Here is a 15,206-nt window from a genome sequence, read left to right as displayed (position 1 = left end):
TTGCTGTCGGGGAGAGGATAGCCAGAAGTTATGTTCCATACTGGGACCAATAAGAGTGTTGAGGTCCGACAGACAGAACTTCAGGAGCACGGGGAGAAGTCAACGAGCAGGGCTTCAAAGGTATTAAACTCAATTACAACCAGTACCATGTGCCTGTGAGCATAAGAGCAGTAAAATAAGCCATAACACCTGGCTGAGGAAATGGTGCAGAAGGAAAGGCTTCAGGTTTCTGGGGCAACAGGGGCCTGTGCAAGATAACCATGTTGCAACTCAACAGGGCTGGGGCCAATGTCCTCATAGGGTGATTAACTAGTGCTGTGAGGGAAGGTTTAAATTTATCTGGTAGGAAAAAGGGTACCAGGATGAACATTAGAGACCAGATACAAGGTGCATATAGAATTGGAAAGACAAACTACATTAGAATAAAGACTAGTTCAGAAATAGGAGGGATCATAGGGGCGAATGCAAGGCAGACCAGTATATGTTTAGAGTGCATGTGTGTAAATGCCTGCAACATAATATATAAGGTAGGTGAGCTGCAGGTACAAGTAGCAAAATGGGATTATGCTATATTGGCTCAAACAAGAGGAGCAGGCACTAAGCATTCCTGGTTATAATGCGGTCAGGAAGGATAAGGTAGGGAAAAAAAGGAGAGGGTGTCAGTTTTGATCAAAGATACTGTTACAGCATTAGAAAAGGATGATGTGCTTGAGATTTTAAAGACTATTTGGTTAGAATGAAGGAACAGAGGGACAGTTAGATGTTTTCTAAAGGCCACCAAATAATGGGAAGTAGAGAAAGAAGCAAATTTTTAAGCAAATCGTAGAAATATGCAACAGCTTTAGTGATAACGGGGGGACTTTAATTATCCCGATACAGATTGGGATAGTAACAGTATGAAAAGAACAGGAGGGGGGAGAAATTTCTGAAATGTGTACAAGAGAGCTTTCACAATCAAAATGTTTACAGACCAACAAGAAAGGAAGCAGTGCTGGATCTAATTTGATGGAATGAAGTGGAGCAAGTTGAGCATGATTTTTGGAAAGCATTTGGGAAACAATGGATCACAATATTTTTAGGTTTAGGGTTGAAGTTTTTTTTTTATATAACACTTTTCATGACCTCAAGATTAAAATAACTTGCAATCAAAGAAGTATTTTTGAAGTGCAGTCAGAGTTGTAATGTACGAAACAGAATCACCAATTTTCACACAGCAAGGTGCCACAAACAGCAATGTGATAATAACCATATCATCAGTTTTTTAAGATATAGTTCAAGAGATAAAAATTGGCCAGGACAGTAGGTAGAACTCCCCTGCTCTTTGTCAAAATAGTGCTATTGCACCATTTATATCCACCCAAGAGCAGACAGAGCCTCAGTTTAACATTTCATCCAAAAGACAGCACTTCCAACTGTGCACTACACTGTCATCCTTGATTTTGTGCTCAAGTCTCTGGAGTCGGCCTTGAACCCTCAACCTTCTGATTGACAGGCAAGAGTGTTACCCATTGAGCCAAGGCTGGAAAAGAACAAGGCAAAAATCAAATGTTAAAATATTCAACTGGAGGAGGGCTACTTTCATTGAATGGAAAGAGGAACCTCGCCCAAAATCGAAGATTGGCCAAAAACTTATGAGCTATGTGAAGCTCTCTTAAGGATATACAAAGCTGGAGCAGATGTAGGCCATACTGCACCTCAAGCCTGTTCTGCTATCCAACAAGATCATGGCTGATCTGCTACCTCAACAACACTCTACTGCCGATCCCCATATCCCTCGATCCTCTTAGAATCCAGAAATTGTCAAAGAGTAGATGGTTAAGGTGCAAGCTAGACATATTCCCACAAAGGAGAAAAAAATGGAATCCTAAACTGGAGTTCACTGGACGATTGGATGACTGAAGATATGGAAATTAAAATGACACAGAAAAACAAAGCCTATGATAAACGTCAGGCTCATGATTAGGAGACAACCAAGCTGATACAAATTGTACAGGGGAGAACTGAAAATAAGAATAAGAAAAGTGAGAATAGATCAGCAGGTAAACATGATAGGAAACCCAAAAGACTTTTAGGAATACACTAATAGTAAAAGGAGTGTCAAATTGAGACTTGGGACCAATTAGGAATCAAAAAGGAAGCACAGGGCACAGTTGAGGTATAAATTGAGTATTTTGCATCCATTTTCATTTTAGAGGATGCTGCCAATGTCACAAGAGCAGGAGGTAGCAGAGTAACTGGATTGGATTAAAAAGTAGAAAAGTCACCTGGTCTGGATGGAATGCACCCTAGGTTGAAGCAAGTAAGGAGGGAAATTGCAGAGGCTCCAGCCTCAAGTATTTCAATCCTCTGCAGATATAGGAATGTTGCCATAGAACTGGAGGATTGCAAATGTTGTACCTCCGTTCAAGAAACCTAGGCATGATAATTTAGCAAATACAGGCTTATCAACACATTATTAGTGCTGGGGAAATTTGAGACATTAATCCAGAATAAAACCAATTAGCTCTTGAAAAAATAACATGGGTTAATAAATGAAAGCCAGCACAGATTTGTTCAAGGCAAAACGAGATTGATTAAGTTTTGATGAAGTAATGGAGACGGTGGATGAGGGTCACAATGCTGATAAGTACATGAACTTTCAAAGGTATTAGATGAAGTCTCATGCAACTGACTTGCTAGCAACATTTATGACCCATGGGATTAAAAAGGGCAATGGCAGCATGGAAACAAAATTAGTTAATGGATAGGGAGTAGAGATTAGCCAGAACAGTTGATTTTCAGACTGGAGGGAATCGTGGAATCAGACATTTTAAAATTCATTGCTAGTTGAAAGAACGCAATCCAGCTTAATCCCACTTTCCAGCTCTTGGTCTGGAGCCTTACCAGAAATTCTGGTGCAGATCTACATTTTTTTTTACTATTTTAAATTTTTAAAATTCTACCACTGCCATCCCTTCAGGCCATGAGTTCCAGAGCTCCATCATCCTCTGGGTGAAAACATTTCTCAATTCCTTGCTTCTATCAAATACTTTAAGTCAATGCCCCCTGGTTATTGATCGCTAAGGGAAATATCTGGTCCTTATCTACTTTATCTAGACCCCTCAATTTTATACACTTCAATTAAATCTCCCCTCAGCCTCCTTTGTTACAAAGAAAACTCTGTACAACAACAACTTGAATTTACACTGCAATGACAGTTGCCAAGGATTCTGAACTAAGACCATCACCTAACTTGTAGTGCATCTTGAGTATATGGTCCAAAACACACTGACATTGGTTTCCAGCGACTAATTCAACCATCTCCTTATTGCCACAAGTATACATCTGAGACAAGCATGAACTATGGAAAGACAATTTATTAACACGCCATTTTTCAGCAGAGCTAAGTTTCAAAAAAACTCGATTTAAGATTGAACATGTTAAATTACACAATTTAAAATTAACGAAAGCAGCCATCTTGTTAAATCATAAACATATGAGCACAAATGTGTATACCTTTCTCTCTCTTCATTTCGCAAATAGTGTAATCTAAAAGTAGGGCTGTCTGGCAACAGGTTTGGCTGAAACCAGGGCATGCTGCATTAATGTAAAATTAAGATTTTTAATGGATTATTGGGGTCAAAAATTTTGAATTCATCCTTTCCCCAATCACTCCAGCTTCATGCCTTTTGATGTCCTTTTGCACTCTGTCTCAGCCAGTGGCATGAGTATTAATTTAAATATTGATGCACTAATGCTGGGGCTGGATAGAGAAAAGGAATCCAATTAGCTTGCATGTTGTGTTTCTCTCAAATTTCTCTCACGACCATGCCCATCACCACCACTTGTCAACTCAAAATGCTCTCTCCAAACAGTCCAACATAATAAAATAAATCTCTTTCCACACTATTGGGTATTTGATACATTTCAAGTGGACACAATATTAAAATTTCACTTTCACATTTCAGTGAAATCCCAAAAAATATTGCTACGCTATCCTCAAGGACAGTAATGAAGAACTAGCCACTCCTGTGCAATTGAAACATCAAAGCTGCACAGAATTAGGATGTATAAATATCTTATATTTTGCAGATAATACTGGAAACAGGACATTAAACATTCTAGCTCATCATGAGACATGCTGTAACCCATAAACAAATTCAGACAAGGCAGGTCTCTGGGAAGATCCATTTTTGCAAATGAAAATCTTAGGCTTTTCTCAATCCGAATTGGTAAATTGAAGAAACCTTCCTTCTCTCCATTACAAACATGAATCAAAAATATTCCACTGTAAAAGAAAATTAAACCTTATAAGCCAGTTAAATTCCCATTTAAGCAGCACTATAAGGAGTTTTTGAGGTAAAGGCTAACTTTCACTTTAATAATTAGTGCAGAAATAATGAAGTTCACACTGCAAGAAATAAAACACCACAACACATACTGTCAGCCATCACTATCCATATCTTACAATTGGTAACAGCATCCTCTTTCATTTCAAGAGATTATCAGGATTACAATAGGAAAGACCACAAAGAGAGCATGGCTTAAGAAAAGAAAATACTAAACCAGTTGTGTTGCATTTTATTTCTCTGCCTTTTGAAGGCAGCAGAGTAGCCTACAGGTATTTAATTAAGGAAGCAGGTAACTCAGCTCCAGCAGCTTTTAACCTCCCTGTATCATCATGGTTAAACAGTTGTCATTTCCCTCAGAGGAAGAAAGATCTCAAGCTAGGGTTCAAACTCTTGCCGTCCCAGTTGAGATCAGTAACCCCCAGCTTTACGGTCATTTGCTTTGAGATTTTGATATTTCTTAGCTGTTTCCATGAAGCACAAATATCTTTTCAAACGTCAAATTAATTCTAGATACATTTTAGCAAAAGATTATTGCAGCAACAGCTTTCCATCGTTTTAGGGCTGGCGACCAAATACAGGAATTATTTGTATCTTTAAGGTGATACAGTATAACTGTAGCAATATCATTCTGCGTCCAAGTGAGACAATAAAATACTCAATCCCACACTTGGCTCAGAGGGAGAGAGGAGTGGAGGCAAATGAGAATATCTTGCATGCTTGCCTAATGATTACTTCTGAAATAAAGTTATCTGGCTGCAAAGCTTCTTTGAGATGTCCTGAGGACGTGATAAGTCTCTATATAAATCTGTGTCATAAAAGGAGGCTTTGGGATCACTAAAGCGACTGCCCTTTCAGGAAGAGAGGCATGTTGAAGAAATAGAAAGGATAAACCTCTTTTGAGAAACAAGGGGCTGGTAGTGGAAGGAGTGGCCTGAAAACTTTATAACTCATTTCCGGATATCAATGCAGGGTTTCAATACACATTTTAAAACAGCCAGCAGAAAGCCTGAGACAAAACAAGCTTAAATGTAGTTAATAATAAATGGAATTCAAACATAAAAAGGAACATTATATTTACAATCCAATGCTTCAATTTTTGTTGCATTGTGTAATAAAAATTCACCACTAGATATCCCAGAGGCTAGATCTCAATTGCTCTAAATGCCCTCAGTTAAGAAACCCATCCAATTAATTTTTCTAATGATTTTGAGCATTTCAAATGCAGCTATATTAAATCAGTATTCTTTCTTAATATTTAAGCATGAAGGAGAATGCACTGCCCTTTATCGAAACTGAAGAAATCAGTTTGGCTCACAATTGGTAGCACTCTTGACTTGGAATTAAAATTATGGACTTGAGTACTTATCTAATGGAAGAATGATTTGTTTAAAACATGTTGGAATGCCCAAGTTGACAACCTTCAGATAAGACTTAAACCAAAGTCATAAGCATCTGTTCCAATAGCTGATGTGGACTTTATAGGTCTCACAGCATTGTTCAAATATGAAACACTTCTACCATTTTCTGAGACAATGTCTCTCCCAATCAACAACAGATTAAGTCATTATGGGATCTTGCTGTGTACAAAACCACTTGCCTACTTAACAGTCAGCACGCTCCAAAGAAGTGTGTGTGCAAAAACACCAATCCACATTCAAGACTGTTGATTGTACAGTGTAAACGAAATATCTGTTTACCACCTTTAAACTGGCACTCCGTAAACATTCTGACCTATCACACCATCCTAAACCTTGTAAGCAAATTTGTGTGTGCAAGACTCACAACAGAACAACGAACAAACAACCTTAACTGTAACATTTTGTGACTGCTCAGATCCCATCAATACTGATTCCTAATAACAGAAACCCATTTGATTTTTTGGCTTCCTAGGTCAGCTAAGAGCTATTAAAGCTCATCACCAATCTGCAATTAACTGATAAGTAAATGTATTCTAGATAACAATGCTTTCCGAAGTGAAGCCATAGCCAGTCAATTCAAAGTCAACAATCTGGACCATATTTTGCTACTTTCCACAATGGAACATACTTCTTCAATTTAACTGTAATTGGCTGCTCAGTTAACCTCAGGTATGGCAGGCATTCTGATTTATATTTTCAGGCACAGTAGTGATAAAGCTTGTGACCATTCTGCAGCATTGTACAAGTGCTGAAGAACTCTTTGCACTAGAGATGCGAGAGGAAGAAGGGATTAAACAGAAAATGTTAGAATTTATTTAAGTCTGAATTTAAAACAAAATCTAGAATTATACCTCTGTTTTCTTCACAGTTTAGGTGGACATAAGGTGAAAGTTTCACTGCACCACTGCTGCACTTAGCTGAAGTCCTACAGATAAAATAGCTTGGTCTTACACAGTGCTTTAAGTTGAGCAACAACGTTGAGCAGCTGGGTTACAAGTTTTAGAATTTCAAAGTTGCTATGAAAAGCTGTGCCATCTACAACTTAGTATGTAGACTTTGCAGCACTTGGAAATTGGACTCATAATGACAATCACCTGCAGCAAGTGGGTAGATGAAAATACCATGAAAGCTGGTCAGACCAGGAATCGCCATCTGAAAATGATGCAGAGAGCTTGGGTCAGCTGCTCCAGTAACTCAACAAGCAAATGCAAGAATTATTGGCTCAAGCTTTTTCTCCTTTTTAAGCAGAATCAGAGCTGCTTACCAACTGCAAAGTTTGGCAGCTTAAAATTTACTGAAAAAAAAACTTTTCCTACATGCACCCTCCCAGACCAGAGATACATTCTTCTTATAGTTTTATTTCTGCATTAGCTGTAATTTGTAACTTACTCAATTAGACAGAGTACATATGAATCAGGGACTACTCTGGCATGTCATGAAGCATGGTGCTAAATCATCAGTGGTAAAATCCCAACCATTGTCCCCACACACAGGATGCCATGCACCTATTGCTCTTTTTCCCCTGAAGTTCTAAAAGTATAGTTGAAAAACCTGACCCCCAACTAAACAATGAATCAACTAGCACAAGGTTGTACACTTTGAGGTGTGCACAGATAACAATGTGAAAGCGTACCCCAATTGTTTGCTCGGTGTGATATTGGGGGTCAAAGAAATTTCAGTTATTACCTGTTCTTCATCTCTATTGTGTGCAGAGGATAGCAGTCAGTCAATTCAAAAAGATAGGATCCCATAATTTAATGATCAAATAAGGCATAAAAAATCCCATCTAAATTTGGTCCAAAGATTATTCATGAATCCATATCTGCCTCAGCACAAAGCAATAATGCACAAAAATAGATTATTGACCCAAATCAACTTAAAAAAGGCACTGCAATCAATAGCTTGCAGCTTGGCCATTCCACCATTTTAAACATGGCAGTTTTTAACACATTTGTCCTACAAGTTGATTGCATTCATTCTGCACTGCTGTTTCATTGCTTTGAACAGAGAGTTTACGAAGATTCTTTGTCATATAGATTTTTTTTTAAACTCATTCAGGGAATGTGGATTTCTCTGGCTGGGCCAGCATTTATTGCCCATTCCTAGTTGTGCTTGAGAAGGTGGTGGTGAGCTGCCTTCTTGAACCGCTGCAGGCCATGTGGTCTACATACACCCACAGTGCTGTTAGGAAGGGAGTTCCAGGATTTTGATCCAGCAACAGTGAAGGAACGGAGATATATTTCCAAGTCAGGGTGGGGAGTGTTCCCATCTATCTGCTGCACTTGTCCTTCTAGGTGGTAGCGGTCGTGGGTTTGGAAGGTGCTATCTAAGAACCCTTGGTGAATTCCTGCAGTGCATCTTGTAGATGGTACATACTGCTGCTACTGTGCATCAGTGGTGGAGGGAGTGAATGTTTGTGGATGTTGTGCCAATCAAGTGGACTGCTTCGTCCTGGATGGTGTCCAACTTCTTCAGTGTTGTGGGAGCCGCTCTCAGCCAGGCAAGCGGGGAGTATTCCATCACACTCCTGACGTGCCTTGTAGATGGTGGACAGGCTTCGAGGAATCAGGTGGTGAGTTACTCATCGCATGATTCCTAGCCTCTGACCTGCTCTTGTAGCCACATTATTCATATGGTTAGTCCAGTTCAGTTTCTGGTCAATGGTAACCCCTGCCCCCCACCAGGATGTTGATAGTGGGGGTTCCAGTGATGGTAATGCCATTGAACATCAATGGCTGGATTCTCTCTCGTTGGAGACGGTCATTGCCTGACACTTGGGTGGCGTGAATGTTACATGCCACTTGTCAGCCCAAGCATGGATATTGACCAGGTCTTGCTGCATTTGGACATGGACTGCTTCAGTATCTGGGGAGTCACGAATGGTGCTGAACATTGTGCAATCGGCAGCGAACATCCCCACTTCTTAACTTATGATGGAAGGAAGATCATTGATGATGCAGCTGAAGATGGTTGGGCCTAGGATGCTACCCTGAGGAACTGATGACTGACCTCCAAAAACCACAATCATCTTCCTTTGTGCTAGGTATGACTAAAGTAGAGAGTTTCCCCCTGATTCCCATTGACTCTAGTGATGTCACACTCGGTTAAATGCTGCCTTGATGTCAAGGGCAGTCACTCACCTCTTTTGTCCAAGTTTGAACCAAGGCTGTGATGAGGTCAGCTGAGTGGCCGCATCCAAACTGGGCAGCAGTCAGGTTATTGCTAAGCAAGTGCCACTTGATAGCCGGGTTGGATTTGTCCTGCTTTTTGTGTACAGGACATATCTGGGCAATTTTCCAGATACCAGTGTTGTAGCTGTACTGGAACAGGGGCACGGAAAGGGAGCACAAGTCTTCAGTACTATTGCCAGAATATTGTCATTATTGACCTTTCTTGATATCACGTGGAGTGAATCAAATTGGCTGAAGACTGGCAACTGTGATGGCAGCACTTCTGGCTGAAGATTGTTGCGAATGCTTCAGCCTTATCTTTTGCACTGTTGTGCTCATTTGAGGAGTCCATTCACAATTGAATGTGACAGGACCGTTGGTTGTGGGATCGCTTAGAGATCTATCATTTGCTGCTTATACACCTCATTTTAGGTACACCTGGTGCTACTCCTGGACTCTTGGTAGAGTAGGGGACGACAGATCAGAATCAACAAACAAGAATGGTTTTTAATTAGGCTTTTAGGCTTTTAATTCCAGGTTTTTATTGAATTCAAATTCCACCATCTGCCATGGCGGGATTCGAACCCAGGTCCCTAGTGCATTACTCTGGGTCTCTGGATTATTAGTCCAGCAACAATATCGCTATGCCATTACCTCCCCCTTCAATACAAGACTATTTCCTTTTACATGACCGTGCTAATGATGCACTTAGTTAACAGTTTAGGTTGGTTACCGTTAAAACCAAATATTCCCTTCACCTACCACAGTCACATTTAACACATGCAAGTGTCACGAGCAAAAGCAGACCCCAGGCTGCTTTGCTTCTCTACTATAAAATGGGGCATCCAATTACACAGCAGTTTATGTTGGGCAACCTAGACGGCAGGGTGGGATATGCTTAGATTATTCTAGTGCTGCGTACTGGTCAAACCCCAAAGCCCTTGATTTCTTCACCCTTCACAAAAAAAGAGAAATGTATTCAGACAAGCTAGGTTTACTTGGTTGAAATGGGTACCATTTGGTTTGTTACAATTTACAAACTGAATCTGAAAAATGTTCTTACATCACCATGATATGCATTGGCAGAATAACTTAAAGTCATACACACAACAAATGAGTGTGATGATGATGATGGTTACTCCGATTCATTTAGAAATTAAGCAATTTAAACTTTTGGAGCTGATTTAAGCCTCACTGCTTAACCTTCTAAATAGCCAGTTGGAATGCTACTTACAGGCACTTTGCTTTTACCAAGTACTTAAACTTTTGAAATGGCCTGCACATGATGACCATGGAATTTGTCAAAATCCAAACTGGAATGTAAGCCACAGGCACAAGGGTAGCAAACCGCCATGTTTCTAGTAGCTGCCCTCATTTGTCAACACAGATGCAATTCACTCCACACACCAAATATAGAAATAGTGCAAAAAAAAACTATTCCAAGAATCATTCAGGAGTTCAATACAAGCTTAATTACATAAAAGCAAAATACTGCGGATGCTGGAAATCAAAAATTAAAACAGAAAACGCTGGGGAGGTGGGGGGAGAAAATCAGCAGATCCGGCAGCAGAGAGACTGGAAGAGTTTGCTACATTAAAGAACTGTCTTGAGATTAAACCAGTTTAAGATAAAAGACTAGCTATGGGCTCATTCTTCCATGACAAGCACTTATTGTGATTAACACATTGAGCCCACTAATAAGTTAGCCTCTGTCCAAAGAATCACATTTATACTTCCAATGTTTAACAAATTAGTTTATAAGGACTAAGTGATTTTCACGGGCACCAGGAAATAAAATTTTAATCACCTCCTGTTTGTATTTGAAGCTTTTTCCAACCCTGACAGGGTCAGGGTAAAGGCTGAGCAGGGATGGGATCATGGCCCAGTTTTGATCTTTAATTTTGAAGAAAGAGTACCCTTTAATAATTTGAACTAATGTCTCCATATCATAAGACAAGTGAGTGCAAACACAAGTTCTATTTTAAATATCAGACTTGCATTATAAATTTCTAGACAACCTGTTCAAAAACCAGGAATTTTCAGTTCAAAACCAATGCAATTTGAAGCACACATTTCCATTCACAAAAACTGATATTTTTAACACTTGTAACATAAAACCTCCCAAGGTGCTTCACAGGAACATAAAATACACCTTGACACCAAGAAAGGTGGTCAAAAGATTGGTCAAAGAGGTAGGTTTTAAGGAGCATCTTAAAAGGAAGAAAGAGGTAAAGATCAGAGAGGTTGAAAGAGGAAATTCCAGAAGTTAAGGCTTGTGCAGCTGAAAACATGGCCACCAATGGTGCAGCAATTAAAATTGAGGATGCTCAGTGCTGCTGTTAGCACAGTTAAGATTCAGAAAAGCTCTGAGAATCGGTGCAGCTGTTGGTTGCAGTTTGGTCTAATGTGGTCTGTAGCTCAGGGAAGCCCCATGAGCTGTTAGCAGACTCCAGGCAGTTAGGGCTCAGAGTCCTGGGAACCATTTATATTGTGGTGCATCCAGGAGATTAGAGCTCTGAGAAATCCAGAGGCAGTGCCAGCGTAATGAAGCTAGAGGTTTTTGAAGAGTTAGAATTGTGTCGGTAATTAGCGGCAAGAGTGCAGCTGTGTGAATCTCGTGGAACAGGGTCTCAGGAGAAGAGATTGAACTGCCAGGAGGTTAGCAGTCATTGAGGCAGCCAGACTCAGAGCTGCTTTTGAGGGAATTCAGAGGCTAGATCTTCAAAAGTGAGGAATTAAAATCCCTCTTGAAGGAGATAGTTTTAACGAGATTTTGTGCCTCAGTGGTCACTAACAAATCCGTGGGGTCTGCCTTGGTCGCCTCTGCCATTTAATGGAGAGTATGGTGTGTTCAACCGCAGTTTACCTGTTAATTCATATTTACTGCATCTGAATGTAAGAGTATAAGATAAATATTGTAGATTGTTTACTTTTCTGGCTTTGTATGATAAAGTTTGTTTGTTTAAAGCCATGGAGTCTTGTGGTTTCATTCTCCTTGTGGATAACTGATTTCAAACTTTGTCTACTTTAAACAAAAAGTTATTGGTCCCTAACTGGATTGTAACACCAGTATAATTCTGCAAACAAGTATGCCATTCAGGAGAACCAATGCTCTCTTTCCACAAATTGATTTCTCAGCACTACATAAATACTAACCCCATCCCAACCACAACCAAAAAAAAAATTAAACTCTAGCCACTTCCAACACATGGGTGGATAAGATGAAAATGGCTGGGAATGAGGCTTCTGATAGGTTAACTTGTTTTTAAAATCCTTCAGCAACAGGAAAACAAAATTCCATCTTACTGGATAAACTAAGAGTAATGCAATCTACTTGAGTCAGAGACTTCTCTGGTCACAGGTCTGATGAGGGTCAATGAATACAAGGGCCTCTTTACTGTTGCTGGGTCAAAATCCTGGAATTCCCTCCCTAACAGCACTGTGGGTGTACCTACACCACAGGGACTGTAGCGGTTCAAGGAGGCAGCTCACCACCACCTTCTCAAGGGCAATTAGGGATGGGCAATAAATGCTGGCCTAGCCAGCGATGCCCGTATCCTGTAAATAAACAAAGAACCTTGAAAGGGCCTCAGCTGAAGAGAAATCTAGCTAATGGGATAAAAATTCCCAAAATTACAAATTTATTGAAGGAGTTATCCATTTATGGACAAGGCTTACATTAAATTTAATATGACAACTACAATAACTCCTATCAAGCTTTTCATCACATCTACAATCTCCTTTGTCTTGACATCCATTTTTGTCTGATTACATCTCTATGAACAATGATATGAAGTGCCTTTGGATGTTTTACTCCATTAAGGCACAAGCTATTGTAGAATACTTAGCTGTAGTATATTCCAGCAAAAGGTTCTTTCATTTTTTATTACTGTAGCCAACTAGCCTCAGATGAATAGTCAGACTACACAAAACCTCCTTCTTCCAGCCATCTTTAAGGAACAAAAAGTTAAGCTGATCCAACTGATGGGAAGGAGCACCTGAAAGGAAATGTTTTATTGTGACACTGTTGGGAAATATAACAGCCTAAAATTAAGAATGGAGTTATGGAAACTAGCTTTCAAGCATACAGAAATCTTTTAGGTCCTACATATGTTACTTTAGAGTTCTTGTTCAATTACAAAAAGTCCTGTGTATGCTCTTTTCCAGTGCTGATTAAATTTGATCCCTTTCCAGTACATAGCTCTCATTACAAGGAGCTAGGATCTCCTTACAAGACTTCAGGATATCTCACAGAATTCATTTTACAAGCCTGAGCCCTTCTCTTCATCTGCGTACATCAGATTTAACGAACTTGGAGGGAGCAGTGTAATTTCACAATGAAGTTACTCATTAGGTTTTATGGTAGTGTTTTTTTTTAACCATTAGGGAAAGCTCAGGGCACCTTTGTGAAACACTGCAGGGTTAATTAAAGGTACTCCCACAATGATGTTAGCTAGGGAGTTCCAGCATTTTAATCCAGGGACAATGATGGAATGGTGAGATATGTCCAGGCCAGAATGATCAGTGATTTGGAGGGGAACTTGGTCCTATGCACTTGATGCTGGTGTCCTTCTAGGTGGTAAGGCCAAAGAAACCAGGGCCTTAGCACAACTTGTACAGTGCATTGTACACACTGCAGCTACAGTGCTTTTGTGATGGAATTAGTGGATGTTTAAGCTCTAGTGTGAGATGCTAATCAAGTGGTCTGCTATGTCCTGGATGGTATTCCATCATGGCATATGTAGGTTGTGGAGAAATTTAGGGAATCAGGATGTAAGCCACTCACTATATAACACCCAGCTCCAGACTTTCTCCAGTAGCCATGGCAATTATGCGCTGGTGTAGTTGAGTTACTTCATCTATGTTGTAACTTCATCTGTCTTGAGCTCCAGGCATGGATGAAGTAACCAAAGGACATTTAAAAGAAACAGAAATAAAAGTGATAACAGATATTTTGATCAAATATATACCAAAAGATACATTCCAAGTGACTTGAGACATTCATTATTCATTAAGATACCCAAGAAGCCTAAGGCAATGGAGTGTAATCAGTTTAGAATGAGTCATCTCAATCAAGACATCTTGAAAACCCTAATAGGAAGAAATGACATCATATTTGAAGCAGAAATTGGTATCACAGTATCACTATCTTTACAGCGCAGGGGGCCATGCAGCCCGTAGAGTCGGCACTGCCTCTCTGAAAGAGTATTCTACCTAGTCCCACTCCTCTGCTTTATCCCTGTAACCTTGCACATTCTCTCTTTTCAGGTAACAATCCAATTCCCTTTGAATACCTCGATCGAACCTGCCTCCACTACCCCTTCAGGGAGTTTGTTCCAGACTCCAACCACCCTCTGAAAAAAATTTTCCTCACGTCACATTTACTCCATTTGCCAATTATTTTGAGTCTGTACCTTGCTGAAACGGTCTGGTTTTCGACCTGGAGTAGGAACGAGAGAGAGAATATTTACCATAAGAACAACCTTCAATAGATATCTGGAAGTAAACATGAACATTTAAATAAGCTTCATAGGCTATGAAAAAGCATTCGATTGTGTTTATCGCCAAAAGCTAATAGACATGCTGCTGAAAGGTAACATTGACAGTGAGATTTATCCAGAGGCTAAACAGCGACCAAATAGTGAGCATCAGGCTAGATGATGGACAATCAGATATTTCAAATAAAGAGAAGAGTATGACAAGACTGTGTGCTGTCGCCAAAATTACAGAGAATATTTAGAGTCAGATTTACTACCAGGGGTAAAAATTGGAAGCAATGTAAACATGAGGTACATTGATGAGACAATGCTACCTGCAGAATTAGAAGAGGCCCTACAAAATATCATAGATCAAGTAAAATCTAGAAGCTTAGAATATGGATCGAGTATGAACACCAAAAAGACAAAAACAATGGTAGTCTGAAGAAATACATGAGAAGAAACTAACATGAATATTGGAGTGGATGGTGTCACACTGGAACAAGTAAATAAGTTTGGCTCCTTAGGACAAATGATAACAGAAGATGGTACATGTGATGTCAAAATCAGAAGGATAGGAGTAGCAAAGTTACCAGAGTAACTTTGTAAAGATGAACAAAAACTCAAGCTGTAATGAGGAAAAAATTCATAAAATGCTACATTCCACCCACTTTCCTATTTGCCTCAGGAACTTGGACAACGAAGATCTGTGGAAGAAAATGTGGATGCTTAGACATATGCATAAAGTTCCAAATACAGATCATAGAGCAAATGAAGAGGTGCTTGAAATTGCAAGGGTAAAAAGAACTC

The 15,206-nt window shown here is 39.7% G+C and overlaps 1 protein-coding gene across 2 annotated transcripts in view; it reads right to left on the bottom strand.

The window, feature by feature from the left end:
* Nucleotides 1-15,206, bottom strand: part of adcy9 (adenylate cyclase 9) — a 165,708-nt gene that overhangs the window by 93,670 nt on the left and 56,832 nt on the right. The window lies entirely within an intron of this gene.

This window comes from Carcharodon carcharias, chromosome 15 (genome assembly GCF_017639515.1).
Source record: "Carcharodon carcharias isolate sCarCar2 chromosome 15, sCarCar2.pri, whole genome shotgun sequence".
NCBI lineage: Eukaryota > Metazoa > Chordata > Chondrichthyes > Lamniformes > Lamnidae > Carcharodon > Carcharodon carcharias.
The sequence above is the reverse complement of the archived record's forward strand: the minus strand, read 5'-3'. Positions and strand labels throughout refer to the sequence as shown.